Source organism: Dendrobates tinctorius, unplaced genomic scaffold, assembly GCF_039654945.1.
Source record: "Dendrobates tinctorius isolate UK_male_01 unplaced genomic scaffold, ASM3965494v1 ptg000129l, whole genome shotgun sequence".
Classification (NCBI taxonomy): Eukaryota; Metazoa; Chordata; class Amphibia; order Anura; family Dendrobatidae; genus Dendrobates; species Dendrobates tinctorius.
Genome location: NW_027361797.1, coordinates 40,013,612 through 40,030,758, shown reverse-complemented (window position 1 = coordinate 40,030,758; position 17,147 = coordinate 40,013,612). Strand labels below are relative to the sequence as shown.

The 17,147-nt window shown below is 48.1% G+C and overlaps 1 protein-coding gene across 2 annotated transcripts in view; it reads left to right on the top strand.

Annotated features, from left to right (window-relative positions):
• Window positions 1-17,147, top strand: part of LOC141047835 (uncharacterized) — a 133,568-nt gene that overhangs the window by 100,940 nt on the left and 15,481 nt on the right. The window contains exon 1 of one of the 2 annotated variants that reach the window (XM_073543158.1): window positions 13,629-13,785. The exons of the other annotated variant lie outside the window; for it this stretch is intronic. The gene's annotated coding sequence lies outside the window, so the exon portion shown is untranslated. Of the gene's footprint in view, window positions 1-13,628; window positions 13,786-17,147 lie in introns of those variants that run through there. 2 annotated transcript variants of the gene reach the window in all.

The window sequence follows — 17,147 nt, the reverse complement described above, 5'->3', positions numbered from 1 at the left end:
CCCCATTGAGAGGAGGGTACTGTCATGATCCAGGACGGGATTTCGCTTTGACCCGTCCTGGTTAGACTATGGGTTAATTGTGCTGCCTCTCTCTGGCAGCAGGAGGCTATTTAGTGCTCACTGGACCTGGGTCCGGTGTCAGTTATACTCCTGCCCTCGGCTGAGTTAAGTGACCTCTTGTATACGTGTGCCTTGTGCCTGATAACTTGCTTGCTTGTTCGGTTGTTATCTGGTTCTGTCCCTGTTACGAGTTCTGCCTGACCCTCTTGTACTGCGCTACCTCTCGTGTATGACTCTCTGCTTGTGACCCGACTCCTCTCTGCTCGTCCACTTGGTACCACGTCGCCCTCTTGTGTATGACCTTTGGCTCTGTCTGACTACCCGTCTGTTTGTCCCTCCTGTACCTCGTTTGCCCGTACTGCTGTGACCTCTGTTTTGCCTGACTCTGAGTTGTTGTATGGTGTCCTGTCCTATCTGAATACAGGACGCTAAGCCCCGCCCCCTTGCAGTCACATGATCATAGGTCCCGTGCAGACTATTCAGTTTCAGTGTCTGCAGGTCCTGTGCCTCTTTACTTTCCAGCGCTGACTGGACCCTGACACTATTAGCCTGAAGCACGCATGGTCACCTCTGCTGCCCTGCTCCACAGGTATCTTTTAGGACTGCTTCTGTACTCAGGACACGCGCACTGGCTCTATGAGCAAGTGCAGTGCGGTGTCTCTGACAGAATTGATCTTTTTGAAGAATTTATGTGTCCGTCAATTTATTTCTTTCCTCTGAAATCGGAAAAACAACTAGCTCTTGGTGAGGGAACAGAACCCACAGGGAACCGATTCAGCATTCACAAGAAAGACCTGGATCGCTTCCCGTGTTTGACAAAAAAGGAAGAAAAAAGAAACAATTGATGTTCTCAGCCACAAGAAGAATTTGAAAACACATCATAAGAAATGCACACAACGAAATTACCAGTAAAATCAATACACACCATTTTGTTGATAAAAGTTCAAAATAGAATACATTTTGTATAATAAAAAGTCACACCTAAAAAATTACACTAAAAGTAAAAATGTGATAAAAAACTTTTAAAACACAATATGAAAAAATTATTGTGAACGAAAGATATTGATTAAATTGTATTTTAAAGAAAAACTTCCGAGATTTCGTTTAATCCATTGGGTTTCAGAGTATTTAATCTATTTATCCAGAAAATCTCTTTTCTGTTCAATTGCCCTATTCTATCTGGATGATCACTGGGAATATGTTCAATTGGGCTTATTTTTAGTCCATACAGACTTTTATTATGTTTTATAGAAAAGTGTCTGGACAAACCATGCTGTAAGAAGCCTCTTTTAATATTATACCTATGAGAATTAACCCTCAGATGTAATGGCTGTGTGGTTCTGCCAACATATTGTTTTTTACATTTGCACTCAATCAAATAAATAACAAATTCTGTAGTGCAATTGAGATAATCTTTAACAGGAAAACATTCATTAGTAATAGTTGATTTAAAGAATTTTTCTTTATGCGTTATAATATTACAGCACAAACAATTTTTCTTACCGCATTTATAAATCCCTGTTATGATTGAGTCACCGAGGAGGAAAAAACAAAACACAAGCTCAGCCCAGAAAATCAGAGAGGTTGGAAACTAGCGGATTGCAGACCCCTAATCCTATCACACAACTAACAGTAGCCGTGGAGTGTTCCTACGGTGATCCTAGACACCTCGTCACAGCCGGAGAGCTAAATAAGCCTAAAGAGAGAAAAGGGGAAAACTGACTGCCCCAGAGCAGACTCCAAAGCAATAGGCAGCCCCCAACATATAATGACGGTGAAACAAGATGAAAACACTAACACAGATAGAAAGATAGGTTGAGCAAACGATGGGGCCCAAGCTAACTAAAAAGGACAGGACAGAAAAGCTGCTGTCTGCAATCTGAGAAAACCCTGCTAAAAATATTACCAGCACAACTGATAAGCAAAAAGGACCCTGAAGTCACTAGACTTCAAACCCTATATCAGCACTCAGAATATTCTGAAAGCAGAGCAAAAGAGAACACTGATCAAGGAATAAGAATCCAGCACACCCCCAGCCGGGGATGGCTGAACTCAAAAAACAAGGTAAACAAAACCAAAACTACTAAGCTCAATAGCAGAGCAAAAACTTATCTTTGGAAAGCAGGAATCACACTGGTCTCCAAGAATCCAGCAGAGAAATCACCAGCCACTCAGAAGGGCGTCGGCTGCCTTATATCCTGTCTGAAGTTCCTGATACCCAATCACAATCCACCTGATCAGGTGGTTGGTTTCTTTTATCCAAATCAGCCTCACTACCTTCCTTCACCAGAAGAGGGAGATCCTCAGACACAAAAGGTGAATGAACAGATGAGCTCACAACAAATCCCCCTTACAGGACCACTGGTCATTGTAGTAGGTTTATTTTCATTTCTCAAACGACTAGGGGCTACCAGGTTTTTAATGGTAGGTGCCCTCCTAAAAGTAACCCCCGGATTGCTGGGAAGGAATTTTTGTAGAATGGGATCATTCAATAAAATGTGCCAATTATTACATAAAATCTTTCTTATCTTCATATTTTCTGCACAATATTGTGTAATGAAATTGGTCATGAATTTTTTACTATCAGTTTTGACTATTTTGGGTCCATTGATAAGGGAATCCTGTGATACATTCACACATTTATTATAGGCATTCTTAATTAAATTCTCAGGGTACTTTTTATCCATGAATCTATTTTTTAGGATCTCTGCTTGAAATTTAAAATAGTCTAAATCAGAGCAATTTTTCCTAATTCTCCTAAATTGGTTGTCCGGAATATTTCTTAACCATTTTCCGTAGTGCCTACTATTAAAGGGTATATAGCTATTAATATCTACATTCTTAAAAAAGGTTTTAGTCAAAATTCTATTATCCTTAATAAAAATGGTTATGTCCAGAAAATTAATATTATTTTTATCATATATAGAGGAAAAGGATAAACCCCAATTATTATTGTTCATATCATAAATGAATTCATCAATGTTATTATCAGTATTATCCCATATAAAAAATAAGTCATCGATAAATCTTTTGTAAATAATTATATTATTACACCACTTAGAGTTAAAAATATAAAATTCTTCAAAAACTCCCATAAAAATATTAGCATAAGTGGGTGCGACTTTGGAACCCATCGCAGTCCCAAGGATTTCTTAATATACAAAATCCACGTGCTCCTTTTTTCTATCATCTACCCAAAATACTTTGACTTTTGCGCTGTATCACATGTTATCATTGGCGCCAATTTTCAAAATGTGGATGTATAAAACTGGAAACAGCTCTATCTACTCATATATGTCATCCCCTGAGGAAGAAGTGTTATGGACTTCGAAACGCGTTGGTAAATAAAAGGTTAATTTATCTACATGATCTGGATTTGATATTCTGTCTAGCAGCGCACATAAGTCCAAGAATTTTATTCCATAAGAGATTTACGTGGCGGTCACTGTATGGACCGTTGGACGTGCAGCAGGCTGACAAATTGATCCTATATGCTCAGCTCTCTCCTGGAAAGGGTGAGTATATCTCTTTATTATCCTTCATAAGTCACCCGGATAAGACCCTATTGCGCTCTGTTTTCCTATAGTTTGAATCATTAGGACAGAATGGAGGCATATAAACATCACAGGATGGGCTGGGGCATATAGATATCACAGAATGCCTGGGGGTATATAGACATCACAGGAAGGGTTGTGCAAATATAGGCATCACAGGACGGGCTGGGAATATAAACATCACAGGATGGGCTGAGGCATATAGAAATCACAGGACAGGCTTGTGCATAGAGACATCACAGGATGGTCTGGGGGCATACAGACATCACAGGACAGGCTGGGGCATATAGGCATCACAAGAGGGGCTGGGGACATATAGGCATCGCAGTAGGGGCTGGGGACATATAGACATCACAGGACAGGCTAGGGCATATAAAACACTTTTAAAGAGAATACGACTAACCCGGCAAAGGCCGGTTACTATAGGGCCATGATATGGCCGACCAGGCTCGGTCTAGCCTGGCGGGCTACCGGGTAAATGCCCGGTGGGCCCCGAGGGTCGTGGGGGGCCCTTTAAATTTCCTGCCCCTTTAAATGTTTAGGGGCCGGGCTCTTTAAGAGCGCGCGTGCACATACCTAATCTTTGCATTGCACGGGGGCCCCGGGGGAGAGGGGGGCCCTCCAGCACCGCATGGCTAATTATTCAAATTAACCATGTGGAGCGCCAGGTGCAAGGAGGAGAGGAGCCATCCCTGAGGTGAGATGATATCAGCGTCAGTCACGCTGTGCTGCGCTGCTGCTGTGGGGGAGGAGAGGAGGAGACAGACTGTCTCACTCACTGTGCCTGTGGCGCCGGCCGGCCGGTGGCTGCAGCCGCAGGTCAGTCAGTCACTTGTGTGCGTGTATGTGTGTATGTATGTGTGTATGAAGTATGTATGTGTGTATGTCTGTGTGTATGTATGTGTGTATGTCTGTGTGTGTATGTATGTGTGCATGTATGTGTGTATGTCTGTCTGTGTGTATGTGTATATATGTATGTGTGTATGTCTGTGTGTATGTGTATGTTTGTGTATGTGTGTGTATGTCTGTGTGTATATATGTGTGTGTATGTCTGTGTGTGCATGTATGTATGTGTGTCTGTCTGTATGTATGTGTGTCTGTGTGTATGTATGTGTGTATGTATGTGTGTATGTATGTGTGTATGTCTGTGCGTATGTATGTGTGTGCATTCTAGGTATGGCCTGGCGGGGTACCGGGTAAAGGCCCGGAGGGTCGCGGGGGGCCCTTTAAATTCCCTGCCCCTTTAAATGTTTAGGGGCCGGGCCCTTTAAGAGCACGCATGGACATACCTAATCTTGGCTTTGCTCGTGCCGCGCGCGGTTGGGCGGCGGCCCCCTTGCTGGCTGTCTCCGACGGCGGCTCCTGAGCATCTGATGAGTCACTCTCCTGGGCGCCACGTGACAGTGCCGGCCCGGCTGTGTGGTGGTGGTATTGTGTGCTCTCTGCCGGGCTCCCTGTCTGACTCCTGCAGCCCTGTGGCCTGCTCAGTGCATCCAGTGTCCTCCTCGGTCATGTAACTCTGTCGACTCCCGACTACTGCTGTCCTGCAGTGCCGGACAGTGCCGGCCCGGCTGTGTGGTGGTGGTGGTGTTGTGTGCTCTCTGCTGGGCTCCCTGTCTTACTCCTGCAGCCCTGCGGCCTGCTCAGTGCATCCAGGGTCCTCCTCCTCGGTCATGCAGCTCTGCCGGCTCCCAACTACCACTGTCCTGCAGTGCCAGACAGGCTGTGTGGTGGTGGTGTTTTATGCTCTCTGCCGGGCTCCGTCTGACTCCTGCAGCTCTGCTGCCTGCTCAGTGTATCCAGTGTCCTCCTCCTACTTGGAGTCATGCAGCTCTGCTGGCTCCCGACTACCGCTGTCCTGCAGTGCCGGCCCGGCTGTGTGGTGGTGGGGGGTGTGTGCTCTCTGCCGGGCTCCCTGTCTGACTCCTGCCGCCCTGCAGCCTGCCCAGTGCATCCGGTGTCCTCCTCCTCCTTGTAGTCATGCAGCGATGCTCTGCCGGCTCCCGACTACTGCTGTCCTGCAGTGCCGGCCCGGCTGTATGGTGGTGGTGGTGTGTGCTCTCCGCCGGGCTCCCTGTCTGACTACTGCCCTGCGGCCTGCCCTGTGTAGAGAATAATGGCTAGCGCCTAGCGTGGTGAGCTGCTCTGCTGTCTGTGCACCCTCCCTGATAGGGCCCCAATGAGAGGAAAAATAGGTTTCTGGGGCCCACAGAAACCTATTTTTTCTCTCATTGTGGCCCCATCAGGTAGCCGGCACAGCTTCCAAGGAGCCCCAGTCTGTGGGCCCCCGCGGTGGTCGCCTACGCAGTGTGTAATAGTATATATAATCTTGCCACCCTCCCTGGAAGCTGTGTCGGCTACCTGATGGGGCCACAATGAAAGGAAAAATAGGTTTCTGGGGACCCCACGGTTGTTGCCTACGCAGTTTAATAGTATATCATTCTCATCACCATGCTCCCTGGAAGCTGTGCTGGAGCAGAGGAGGCCATAGTATGCTGTATGGAGGAGCAGGGGGGGCCATAATGTGCTGCATGGAGATGCAGCGGAGCCCTAATGTGCTGCATGGAGGAGCAGGTGCCCCATAATACTGTATGGAGGAGCATTATATGGGGCCCATAATACTGTATGGCGGACTATGTGGTGCCCATAATACTGTATGGTGGACAATGTGGGTGCTCATAATACTGTATGGAGGACTATGTGGCTGCCCATAATACTGCATGGCGGACTTTGTGGTGCCCATAATACTGTATGGTGGACAATGTGGGTGCTCATAATACTGTATGGAGGACTATGTGGTTGCCAATGATGCTGTATGGCGGACTATGTGGTGCCCATAATACTGTATGCCAGACTATGAGGTGCCCATAATACTGTATGGCGGACTATGTGGGTGCTCAAAATACTATATGGCGGAATATGTGGTTTCCCATAATACTGTATGGTGGACTATGTGGGTGCTCATAATACTGTATGGTGGACTATGTGGTTGCCCACAATACTGTATGGTGGACTATGTGGTTGCCCATAATACTGTATTGCGGACTATGTGGTTGCCCATAATACTGTATGGCGGACTATGAGGTGCCCATAATACTGTTTTTCGGACTATGTGGGTGCTCATAATACTGTATGGCGGACTATGTGGTTTCCCATAATACTGTATGGTGGACTATGTGGGTGCTCACAATACTGTATGGTAGACTATGTGGTTTCCCATAATACTGTAGGCCGGACTATGTAGTTGCCCATAATACTGTATGGAGGACTATATGGTTGCTCATAATACTGTATGGCGGACTATGTGGAGCCCATAATACTGTATGGCGGACTATGAGGTGCCCATAATACTGTTTTTTGGACTATGTAGGTGCTCATAATACTGTATGGAAGACTATGTGGTTGCCCATAATACTGTATGGTGGACAATGTGGTTGCCCATAATACTGTATGACGGACTATGTGGTTGCCCATAATACTGTATGCCAGACTATGAGGTGCCCATAATACTGTATGGCGGACTATGTGGGTGCTCAAAATACTATATGGCGGACTATGTGGTTTCCCATAATACTGTATGGTGGACTATGTGGGTGCTCATAATACTGTATGGTGGACTATGTGGTTTCCCATAATACTGTATGGTGGACTATGTGGGTGCTCATAATACTGTATGGGGACTATGTGGTTGCCCACAATACTGTATGGTGGACTATGTGGTTGCCCATAATACTGTATGGCGGACTATGTGGTTGCCCATAATACTGTATGGCGGACGATGAGGTGCCCATAATACTGTTTTTCGGACTATGTGGGTGCTCATAATACTGTATGGCGGACTATGTGGTTTCCTATAATACTGTATGGTGGACTATGTGGGTGCTCACAATACTGTATGGTAGACTATGTGGTTTCCCATAATACTGTAGGCCGGACAATGTGGTTGCCCATAATACTGTATGGAGGACTATGTGGTTGCTCATAATACTGTATGGCGGACTATGTGGAGCCCATAATACTGTGTGGTGGACTATGAGGTGCCCATAATACTGTTTTTCGGACTATGTGGGTGCTCATAATACTGTATGGAAGACTATGTGGTTGCCCATAATACTGTATGGTGGACAATGTGGTTGCCCATAATACTGTATGACGGACTATGTGGTTGCCCATAATACTGTATGGCGGACTATGTGGAGCCCATAATTCTGTTTGGCGGACTATGTGGTGCCCATAATACTGTATGGCGGACCATGTGGTTGCCCCCAATATTGTATGGTGGACTATGTGGTTGCCCATAATATTGTATGGTGGACTATGAGGACCCAATCAGCAGAATGTGGAGCTTTTATCCCCATTAGACTGGAGTGGCATGTCTGACTTGATCACTGATCCATTCATTTCCTCAGTAGCTGAACTTGTTTTTTTATAGCAGGCCCAAAGAGAATGAATGGAGCTTCGGTCAGATATCCCACCTGCCGCTCCATTTTAAAATGGGGATAAGTGTCCTATCATGGATAAAACTTCCTCATTCTTCCAATCAGTGCAGTTTCTAATGGTCGGACCTAAGTGATCATCTATCCTGTGGAGCCCATGGATCGGTGATAACTTGTTTTAACCAAAGAACCCCATTATTGTAAGCTACTGTATTTAAACATCCCAGTTATGGGAGCACACAGTAGATGTTCAGGAGCTGCCTGTGTTTTACAGCCGATGCTCCACTATAATGGGGATAACGACTGACAGATATTTGCATACAACAGTAGGGTGGGCCCCTAGAGTCCTTTCCCCTGGTGGGCCCAAGACACCCCAGTCTGACCCTGTGGCCGACTAAGGGTCCTTATTTCCTATAGTGTCACTTATCCGTCCTGACGTCCCTCGGCGTCTCTGATGAAGCTGCTTTGGCGTCGCAGCCACTGGGCCCAGCTGCTGAAGATCTGTCATAGTCTTCGGGCGCCCCAGCACCCAGAAAGAGTTGGGGCACAACAGGCCCTGAGGGAGTCCTTTAATGAGGTAACCCCCTGCAGAAACAGCGGGGTTCCGCTAGTTAGCGAGTTCAATCAGACTCCAGTCTCCAAGAAGGGTTGTGTCGCAGTTACCAGGAGTGGCGGTTGGCAGGAGTGGCGGTTGGATCTTCTCCGTAGGCAAGGAGTAGGCCCCAACTGCAGCGGGGTGATGTCAGCTGCGGGCGATGATGAACAGGCCGCAGCCGCGGGCTGAAGCTGGGCGGCAGCGGGCAGGCCACAGCCGCGGGCTGGAGTGAAGCGGCAGCGGTTGCGAGAGGTGGCGGACAGGCCACAACGGGCTGGAGCACAGCGCTAACGGCTGCGGACGACCGCGGGCAGGTCATGACCCCGGATTGGAGTGAAGCGGCAGTCTCTTGTCAGTAAGTTTGGCGCTTCCTCTCCGCAGGCCACTGTAAATCTCCCCTCTGCCGCTGGTCTCTTCCTTGGTCACCGTCTGTCACTCTGGCCCTCTCAAACTCCCACAGTCTCTTGCTTCATGTCTGCCGTTCCACCAACTGACTCCCCTGCGCGCTCGCTGTCCCTTTTATACTCGCCCCTCCCCTTGCTGTCCTGTCACTCCCAGCACTCCACTCTCCCCTTCCGTTCCCCGGGTACAGTTGCCTTAGGAACCTAGATGGCGGTCCCTTTGGTTCCGGCCCGGACACTCTGCGGGGGCCCTCCTCCCTACATAGACATCACTGGATGGGCTGGGGGCATATAGACATCGCAGGAGGGGCTGGGCATATGGACATCGCAGGATAGACTGAGGGAATATAAACATCACAGGATAGGCTGGGGTTTTCACTGCTGTCATTGGTGGGACTGGAGCACGAAGCTCAAAACACACTGACTCCATGGTACGTTGGGGTTTTCTGTGCACTCGTTGCAGAGTTCTGTACGGAACTCTACCTGCACGTGCTATCAGTTTCAGGAGCAAGTCAAGGGCGCACGGCACAATGCAGCCACCGGACCTATCACTGTCTTCCTGAGAATCTGCCCAGGGGCCACAAAAAAAGAGCACTGTGGGACACAAACGGCCCGCGGGCAAGTAGTTCCCCATCATTGCTTTATATGATAGGAATAACCTTTTAATATGGCTTTAATATGGCATAAAAAATGTTCATAGGGAATGGAAGAAAAAGTCAGTACTGGCCCACTTAGTGCCCCCATTTTAAGTCATAGAGTGTCAGAAAATGGCCCATAAATAGAAGCCAAGTGTCCTTATTAATAATCAGGATGCTCATATTAATGTTTACAGTATCTAAATATCTAAAAGTACAAAGATTCCTGTTAGCACAAGAAATATCTCATTGTATCACAACTATTATCAGGCGATAACCGTCCAGCAGCTCTCTCTGTCAATTATACAGTATTGAGTAAAATTTATAAGCATGCTGTAGGGAAAGGACAGGTAGATCAGAACAGTTTTTAGTGAGAAACAATATCTCAGTGTTATTCTGGTACATTATAACCCCCCCCTCCTCTTCAATCTTTATGCAAAGTAGCTGGATATTGATGGGAACTTGAACACATTGTCATATACACCAATCCAGGGCATCCCAAACATGCTCAGTGGGTGACATATCCGGTGAGTAGGCTGTCCATACAAGAACTGGGATTTTTTCAGCTTCCAGTAATTGTATACAGCTCCTTGCAACATGGGGTCGTGCATTAAGATGCAGCAATATGAGGTGATGGCTGTGGATGAATGGAACAACAATGTCCCTCAGGATCTTGTCATGATTTCTCTGTGCATTGAAAATGGCATCAATAAAATGCACCTGTGTTCGTTGTCCACAACATACGCCTGTCTGTATCATAACTCCACTGCCAACGTGGGCCACTCAATTCACAATGATGACATCAGCAAATAGCTCACCCACAAGATGCCAAACATGCAGTCTGCCATCTGCCCTGTACTGTGAAAACTGGGATTCATCCGTGAAGAGATCACCTCTCCAATGTGCCAGACACCATCGAATGCGATCATTTGGCTCCTCAAGTCGTTTACTACGACAAACTGAAGTCAGATGGATACCCTGATGAGGACGATGAGCATACAGATCAGCTTTCCTGAGACAGTTTCTGACGGTATTTGCAGAAAGTCTTAAGATGTACAAACTGATTGTTGCAGCAGCTGTCCGGGTGGCTGGTCTCAGACGATCTTGGAGGTGAAGATGCTGGATGCTGAGGTCCTGGGCTGGTGTGGTTACACATGGTCTGTGGTTGTGATGCCGACTGAATGTACTGCCAAGTTCTCTAAAACGCCTTTGGCGACAGCATATGGTTGAGAAATGAACATTCAAGTCACAGGTGGATGGATTGTCTCGGCAAAGGAGAAGAGCTCACTAAGGCCTCTTTCAGACATCCGGTGTCAGGGGTCCGGCGGCCTGCGGCGAATAGCCGGGCCGCTGGATCCGGCCTGCAGCGGTGACACCGGATGTACATGCGGCCCCTGATGCGGCTTGGAGGACATTTAAAGGAGCCGCAGCACCGGGGGTCGAGAGAGTCAGCCGGAGAGAGATCGGGAGGCGAGAGAGCAGCCAGAGAGACAACGGGGGACGAGAGAGCAGCCACAGAGACAGCGGGGGACGAGAGAGCAGCCAGAGAGACAGCGGGGGACGAGAGAGCAGCCAGAGAGACAGAGGGGGACTACAGAGCCAGCCAAAGAAAGGTATGGAGCGTATGGAGAGAGAGAGAGAGAGAGGGGGGGAGGGGGAGAGAGAGAGAGATGCGCGCCGGGCACTTGTGGGGTTAAAACTCATAGTGCCCGGGCATGCGCAGTTGAAAAAGCCGGTCCGGCGCTGCAAAAAAACGTTGCAGCCAACGTTTTTTGCAGACGCCGGACAGCGCATGTTTGCCGTATCCGGCAAAACCCGGAGGCGCCGCATGTCCATCCGGCATGATGCGGCGATCATTACATTCTATGTGAAAAAAACGGATCCAATTCCGGATCCGGTTTTCACAAATTTCGCCGCATCATGCCGGATTTAAAAAAACGGATGTGTGAAAGTAGCCTTACACAGATTTACACAAATTTGTGAGCAATATTTGAGAGAAAAAGGCCTTTCATGGACATAGAAAAAGTCTTAGATCTTTGAGTTTAGCACATGAAAAATGGGAGCAAAAATACAATTGTTGTATTTAGAATATTTGTTCAGTGTATATATCAAACAATTTGTGTAAAAAAAGTGTATAAAGGTGGAAACAGTAAGTTAATGGTAAATATATATACAAATAAGTGAAAGGTGTCACAAACTTGCAAATCACTATGTTCAATTTTTAAGCAGATGAAATGTTGCGGTCATCTTAAACCCGCCGTCACTTGTGCCATCCGCTTGAAAAATATTCTCCCCATGGGAAATATTCTGCCGGCGAAGTTCAGTTTTCCAAGCAGAGATTGAATACACTGCAAAGTTATCTTTGTCTTCACCATTGCTTCTTGTACTGCTCGCCGCAAATCAAGAAGCTGTGGCTCAGGTAAGCGACATTCTATACTCTGGGAATCATTTTGAATACCTCTCAAAAATGTGAGGTCATCGGGCCCAGAGTTTTTACTACATCCAATGGAATTCTGAAACAAGCAAAAATGAGAGCCATAAATTTCAAGTTAATACCATAGGTGAATTGATGAGCTGCACCCAGACAACAAAAATGTTCTAAAAGAATCAAAATAACCACATAAAGTGGAGTAGTCTATAGGGAGTCAACATAATCCGGGATGTACTGGCAGGAGGCGGAATGCCAATAAAGCAGCCTGACCGGTATGCTGAACCAATTTTACTGCCTCATCAAGTGATGTGTAAGAAACACTTGATAAGGATTCATCAATATCATCACTTACCAATACACTTTAGGATATGATAAACAGTGGATCAAATAAAATTTTCCTCTTCCTTTTTGATGACGACACCAAGCTGTGAGACCTTTAAATTATCTATTGGTAATGTGGAAAGGGGACCCAACATTCTACCCAAGTTAACCTTTTTAATAAGTTTTTCCTAAACTAATTCCATATGATCAACTGCTGAAAAAGATTCTTAGGCCCCTTTCACATGGTGTTCTTGCTCATTTTCAGGGGTCTCGCAAAACAGGATTCAGATGTAGGCGCCGACGAGGCCACAGACTATAATGGTGGCGACAGAGTCATCGCGTGCTCTGATGTTTACCATTTTTGAGCGTATAAGCCTAGTGAGGCGGACACTCGGACACTCGGACACAATCTACTATGTCTGAATGAACTCACAAAACAGGAAACAGGTGACGGAAAATGTAATGTGCCAGATGACTCCATAAAAACATTGTCTGATTCATTCCTTAGTGATTGACATGGGGAAGAGATGTCAGTGGCTGGAAGCTGTAGTCCTACACTGAACTAACAGTTAAACCATTCGCACCTTCCAGTAAGTGGGGGAAGACGCTGGTTGTAGGCTGAGCTCCTGCAGCACCAAGCCATAGACCCCCAGGGTGTCCCAGCACAGACCTGACAATAGGACTTATACATGTGGTATGGGGAATAATCCATGGGTTTTTGATATGTTAATGGGACGAAAACCAAAGAGTTATGGTGTAATAGTCCCTATTGTAAGTAGGGAGAAAACAATGGCTGTAGGTCTCCTGCAGCACAAAGCCATAGACCCCCAGGGTGTCCCAGCACAGACCTGATAATAGTATTTATACATGTTGGACACTCTGGGGGATATTCCAGGGGCTTTGGATATGTTAATGAGACAAACACCAAAGAGTTAATGTGTAACAGCCCTTATTGTAAGTGGAATATACTGGACCTCTGCTCTCCTGTCACATTGGTCTGTGAACATTTAATATGCCATGAAGTTTCCTGGAAAATGTCATCTAATTATAGGAATAGGGTGTATTGTGGAGGATTCCTGTGTGGACTGGTTGTTATTCACATTGGTCTGGGAATTGCTTTTCTTTCACCTTACACATCACAAGCCACAGGTGGGGGATACATCAACATAAGGAGCCATAGATGCAATTAACCTGACCCTGCCTGGAGGTGACATCACAGGACGGGGGATGAGCCACAGCAGACAAGGGGTTAATAATATGTGTCAGAGTTTTGGATGTTGGTCATTTCTTGGAGTCAGTCGCATTGAAGACGTGTCCCGGTTTCTGCCTCCACTGGATCCTAAACACAAAATGTAAGTGATCGGTTTCTGGTTTATTTCCTTTTCCTGTATGTCATTTCTTATCTTCCTCTTGTGTTCATTACCCTCTCAGCTTTTATTTTCCCCATTTTGATGGTTTGCTTTTTGTGCCCTGATCCAGTCTTTTATATTTACCATTTTACACTACATCCAATGTTTTATCACTTATTGTATTTTTGCAGTGTTTGAAGAGACAATTCTGGGGATTTTATTTTTTTTCTTGTTTCTCCATTTGCTGATCTGGAGAGTTCATTTCATATTTCGGTAGATCGGACTTTCTGAATGTAGTGAGACCACATATCTGTATTGTTTTACATTTTACTGGGGAAAAAAGGAGGTGATGGGAACTTTCTTTAAAAAATTCATTGTATTTGTTGGTCCCCATAGAGGTCTTGAGCCTGTAATTGTCCCCTCATCATCACCCGCTTTTCCCCACAGCCCCTCATCATCATCATCCCCCAGTAATCAGCCTCATACAAGGAGCAGCACCTATATCCCTGTGAACCCTACAACATGCAGTCCCATGTAGGAATAGTGATACGTCCTCAGACGCCTCCCGCTCAGCCCTATGTCCCCAATCTCTTGCCCCTCAGTCCTCTCAGAGATTCCTGCCCGCACAAGCCTCCTGATTACAGGCAGCCACAGCAGAGCCGGCTCTTTCATGTGAACGGCGGGAGCCGGCTCCCCACTGGCAGCTGAGCCAAATGTTTTATTTGCCCCCTGCTGTTTGCTTAGGTTCTCCTGCCTGAGTGGGAGGAGCTGAGGAGGAGCTGAGGAGGAGACTTAGAGCAGAGAGCACAAGTGGGGAATGGCTGGCAGTGCTTTGACTTGCGACTGGGCTCCTCCCACATGAACTCATAGCTGTACTGTGATTGGCTGCTCAGTGTAGTGACTCGCTATGCGGTGATCGCTAAGGAGGTGAGATTTATATATGGCGCCTTCTGGGGCTCCGGGTGGGTTTTCTGTTTCTCGTCACCATATGATGTGATAATGCTGAGCGGGCGGGCGTGAGGCCGGAGCTCTCCCCTGGGGGCTGCAGCACAATCCTGCCCGGCTGTATAGGGGCCGTGCTGGGGCCAGTGCCCGGGCCTCCTGGCTGGCCTGGAGCTCCCCACTACACAGCGCGGCTCACACTAGATTGGCGCCTGGATTGAGCAGAGTGTGAATGTCGCCCAAGGAAATGCCGCACGGCAGTGGCGGATTAAGTGGACTATGGGCCCGGGGCTGTTCATAAAACCTGGGCCCCTGTACCCCCCTTCCCACCTGAGCACTGCGGTCCCCGTGCGGGAATTGACAGCCGTACGGACCGCAGCACTTGGTTTGCTGCGGGTCCATACGGAAAACCCGCCACCATTCCACCACGTGTGGACATGGCCTAAAAAGACGTTGCACATAAGCTGTAGGCCTACGGCCAATACGCACCAAATCGCCCAACGTGATCCTGGCCATAGGGGATCCACTTTAATGTCCCCACTTTAATTTGAAGTCCCCTTACTTCATCCATTGCAGTCCCCTATCACCCCCTCACTTCATCTGCAGTGCCGCTTCATCATTTGCAGCCCCTTATCCCCCCTTCCATTTTATCATGTGCAGTCCCCTTCCCCCCCAACTTCATGTGCAGCCCCACTACCCCATCATCATGTGCAGTTAATTTTACCCCCCACATCATGTGCAGTGCCCCTTACCCCCAATTCATCATGTGCAGTGCCCCTTACCCCCAATTCATCATGTGCAGTGCCCCTTACCCCCAATTCATCATGTGCAGTCCCACTTACCCCTTGATTCATCATGTGCAGCCCCCCTTCATCATATGCAGCCCCACTCACCCCCCCTCATCATGTGAAGCCCCACTCACCCCCTTCATCCTGTACCCTGTACAACCCCAGTCACCCCCTTCATCATATACAGCCCCCAGTCACCCCACCGTCATCATATACACCCCCAGTCACCCCCCGTCATCATATACAGCCCCCAGTCACCCCCCTTCATCATATACAGCCCCCAGTCACCCCCCCTTCATCATATACAGCCCCCAGTCACCCCCCTTCATCATATACAGCCCCCAGTCACCCCCCTTCATCATATACAGCCCCCAGTCACCCCCCTTCATCATATACAGCCCCCAGTCACCCCCCCTTCATCATATACAGCCCCCAGTCACCCCCCTTCATCATATACAGCCCCCAGTCACCCCCCCTTCATCATATACAGCCCCCAGTCACCCCCCCTTCATCATATACAGCCCCCAGTCACCCCCCCTTCATCATATACAGCCCCCAGTCACCCCCCCTTCATCATATACAGCCCCCAGTCACCCCCCCTTCATCATATACAGCCCCCAGTCACCCCCCCTTCATCATATACAGCCCCCAGTCACCCCCCCTTCATCATATACAGCCCCCAGTCACCCCCCCTTCATCATATACAGCCCCCAGTCACCCCCCCTTCATCATATACAGCCCCCAGACACCCCCCCTTCATCATATACAGGCCCCAGACACCCCCCCTTCATCATATACAGGCCCCAGACACCCCCCCTTCATCATATACAGACCCCAGACACCCCCCTTCATTGGGTACAGCCCCCACTCACCCCCTCCCCCATTTAATTCATTTTATAAATAAAAAAAATAAAAAAAGTTCCCCATACTTACCTCACAGCCGGCTCGCTCCCCAGCAGCGCCTCTGCTTTCAGCATCCTCCGGGACATGTCGGCGCGTGCACGATGACGTCATCGCGCACGCCCGACATCTGACCCGGAAGTTCAGCCGGAGGGAGCCAGAGCTGAGCAGCCGTCAAGGTGACGGCCGTGCACAGCTCCCGGCCCCTCATAGAATGTGACGCGGGCGGCTGTCTGCTGCCGGCGGCGTCACAGCACAGGGCACGGCCGGCACTGTACAGGTGCTGGGGGAGCGGTCCGGGGGGCATTTGCCTCTCTGCCACCTGGCCCAGCCCCCCCCTGCCCCTGGGCCCCCCCTGCCCCTGGGCCCCCAAAAAACCTTGGGCCCGGGGCGACCGCCCCATCCGCCCCTATTAAGATCCGCCATTGCCGCACGGAATAAGCGCCATCTAAGCTGCAGTCCTGTCCTCACAGCTGTGATCGGATATTAGCGGGGATTTGTTCTGGTTCTAGTGAGATTTCCCATTGTCATAGTGTATTCTGTGCTCCATATACTGCGGCCATCTGCTAGGAATGTATTCTCCATATGGAGGGCTGGAGACTGATTATAGGGGATTCCCAGCTCCGAGAGCCTGGCCCCATATGGAAGGATATTAGCTGATGCCTCCAATTACAGCTGCTGTAGGATAGTTCTTCTGATTAGCTGTGTGCAGGGCATACCGCATGTGCAGGCATT